Raw genomic sequence first — 3,752 nt, forward strand, 5'->3', positions numbered from 1 at the left:
TCACGCATGTTTTAGGATTTGAATTGTTTGAATCCATGTTTGCTTTGATATCTATGCATGTTTGATGATTGAATCTAGTGTAGATTGCATGTTTCATGTTGCATAGAGTGTAGGAGTTCGAATTTTGAGTTAACAGATGAATTCGGATAGTTTCGGATCTGATCGGGGCCAAGAACGCGGGAAAACGTGATCTGATCACGTGACCTAACCGTAGACCGTCCGTTCTGGGTTTCCGGAACAGACGGTCCAGGGGTAAGGACAATCCTTGGGTCGAACGGGAGAAATCGGACTGCGAACCTGGACCGGACAGTCTGAGTGTCAGACCGTCCGTTCCAGCATCATGGAACGTCCGTTCCGTGATGTTTTGTGGACCGTCCGTTCTCACCTTATGGACCGTCCGTTCCAGTAGTTCTCATAGGCTGGTCCGTCCGTTCCACACTTGGAACAGACGGTGCGAAGCCCAGATTCCGAAAATTTTCTTGGTCCGATTACGCAATCGTTGCTTATTCTGATCAACTGTAACTCAATGGTCCATAGCGAATGAATGCATGTCACTTAATCAAGATATAGGATATGCTTGATTGAGTGGGAGCTTCGAGATTGGGTTTACATAATCGAATGGATGGTCTATTCGGATTATGTACAATCGTTGCACAGAAACCGGTTAGATCTAGAAGCTCTATAAGTAAAGCACTTGTCGAGGCCTCGATCGTACGTGTCATGGGTCATGCCAAAGCTGGGTGTGCCGTATTATCTTGGTGAGGCAAGATGGAGAAATGGTGGTTCTCATAGCTTGAAAATAGATGCTTGAACTAAGCGTGGTTTCGAAAATCCCTTATTCATGTAATGCTAAGTGTGTACCTCCCATTACTAGAGCACCTGTCAAGGCATCGATCGTCCGTAACACGGGTCATGCCAAAGCTGAGCGTGCCAGATTATCTTTGTGAGGCAGGGTGGGAAATCGTGGTTCCCACAGCTTGAACATGGTTCACCTTAGGTTAAGTTGTTAAGTTTGACTTGAGACTTAATGGTACAGATGAGACGAATATGCAATGATATTTGATATCAGTCTCATAAGAGAATCTAAGAGTCACATTGGATGTGATCGACATTAGAAGTCTACCTAAATGGCATAAGGATAAGTGTAACAATTTATTCTTGTGTGAAATACGGATCTTAGTCCCATATAGAAAATTATTGTAGGGTTATTTTTATTTATGGGAATATAGGTTGTATATGCATCATGTTGTCATTGATTGGTGATGGACTAGCTGGTAGTAGATCATTAATGTATTGTCGATGATTGATGATGGACTAGCTGGTAGTAGATCATTGATAGAATCTGCATTTGTTTTTGTTCGTTCTGTGTTTTGTCTCTTTTGTAGGACATGGCGTCAACCGGTAGCGTACCGAGTTTGACGATGCGATCTATCCTTGAGAAGGATAAATTGACTGGGACGAACTTCTTGGACTGGTATCGTAACTTGAGAATTGTTCTCAAGCACGATAAGAAGTCGTACATCCTGGAAGGGGCTCTACCACCAGAGCCTGCGGCCAATGCCACGAGAGCCGTCAAGGATGCTTGGTTGAAGTATCAGACTGACGAAAATGAGATCTCATGTCTCATTTTGGAAGCATGGCCCCGAATCTGCAGAGGCAGTTTGAGGGGAAGAGCGATGTTTGATATGATCAATCAGCTCAAGACCATGTTTGAAGAGCTAGCGCGTACTGAAAAGTACAAGACGCTGAAAGCTCTGGTGAAGACGGAGATGCCGAGAGGTAGCTCTGTCAACACCCACGTCCTCAACACGAGAGCTCATGTTGAAGAACTTGAGCGTATGGGAGTGAAGCTCGATGGTGATCCTGATGTCATTGCCCGGGGACTATAACCAATTCGTTATGCAGTACCACATGCACGGGATGACTAAGAGCTTAACCGAACTGAGCAGGATATCGCGGTGTCCAAGACTGTGCATGCTGTTGAGAACAACTCCGGTAAGAAGCGGCGGGGCAAAGCCAAAAAGAAGGCGGCGAAAAAGGCAAAAGTTGCCTCTACGCCTAAGCCTAAGCCCGATAAGGGTGACTGTCATTACTGCGTAGTGTCTGGACATTGGAAGCGTAATTGTCACCTTTACTTGGAGGATCTGAAGGACAAGAATGTTGGTTTAGTGCTCTATGATGTACTGTTTATGAGCTATATTTAGATACATTTGATGTATTAATACTTTTTATGTTTTATGAGAGTATTTGATTCATTACATGTTCTTGTATGCTAGATGTATTCGAGATAGGTAGTCATAGTGTCTTGCTAGAGACCGCCTATGACTTGTATATCCGGAATAGAGATTTCGGGTTATACTGCTATATCGAGTGAGCCTACAGGGTCACACACGCAGGGAAGGACAAATGCACGAGAAAACGTCGAGAAAACTGGACAAGAGGTCTGGACCGTCCGGTCTAGGAGTAGACCGAACAGACCAAACGATCCAGTCCGAACGGACCAATTGTTGGACCGAACGGACTAGAGAGTTCAGTCCGAACGGACCAAGTGTTGGACCGAACGGACTGACCCGTCAGTTCGAACGGACCCAGTTATGAAACTGGTCCGAACGGACCAAGTGTCCAGACCGAACGGACTACTAAGCAGTCCGTTCGGTCTGGGGTTCGGATTTAATTTTAAAGTCCGAATCTAGGGTTAATCACTTGCATAAGAGGAGATATAGAACCCTAACACTTGGGAGCCGACCAAGAGAACTTTAGAGACCCTTTAAGAGAGTCTAAGGGGTTGAAGTAGTGATCTTAATCTCTCTTTCTCAAAGCACATCATTGAATAGAAGATTCGTGTCCTAGCAGACAAGTTCCAAAGGTTGGAATCCATCCCGAGGTGTGGATACGTGTAGAGGGCGAGGCATTCTTCCTGCCTATAGTGATCGGACGAACACATCAATTGAAACAGGCCCCGGATCGATTGAGGTAAGCGTTCTAACGTTTCTACAAGATCATGCATGATAGGTTTTAGGGTTTTATCAAATTTTGTTTTACATCCGCTGCGCAAACCCTAGAACCGATCTCTTAGGAATAGAATTCGCTCATGAGATCCCAGGAAAACCCAACAGTGGTATCAGAGCCTGGTTGCTCTGCATGATTTTGTTAGAACCCGATCACGCACGTTATAGGATTTGAATTGTTTGAATCTATGTTTGCTTTGATGCTATGCATGATTTGATTATGGATCTAGGGTAGATTTCATGTTCTTTGTTGCATAGTGTGCAAGAGGCTTCTGTTCTGAGTTCACAGTCGAAAACGGGGTCGAAATCGGATCCGAATCGGGACCGAAACGACGAAGAACGTGATCTGATCGCGTTTTTCTGCCTAGACCGAACGGTCTGGTCCTCTGGACCGGACGGTCTAGGGTTTGTCGTCTCCCTGGACTAAATGACCTCGGTCCGTCCGGACCAAGATGTTGGACCGAACGGACTAAGGTGTGTAGACCGAACGGACTGCTTAGCCAGTTCGTCCAGTCTAAGTCACTAGTCCGAGAGAGAAGGTCTGAAGGGGCAAGTCCGAACGGTCTGGAAAGTCGGACCGAACGGACTGAAGAGTCAGTCCGAACGGACTAACCATTCCAGACCGAACGAACCGACTATGATCCGAAGACTGAACCGCCCAGACCGATCGGTCTAGGTCCCGGTACTTCACCAAAATTTGATTTTGCGTTTCGGGATCTGGTTTGAGCAATCGTTGCTTAAAAT

This window comes from Tarenaya hassleriana, unplaced genomic scaffold (genome assembly GCF_000463585.1).
Source record: "Tarenaya hassleriana unplaced genomic scaffold, ASM46358v1 Cleome124, whole genome shotgun sequence".
In the NCBI taxonomy this organism is placed as follows: domain Eukaryota; kingdom Viridiplantae; phylum Streptophyta; class Magnoliopsida; order Brassicales; family Cleomaceae; genus Tarenaya; species Tarenaya hassleriana.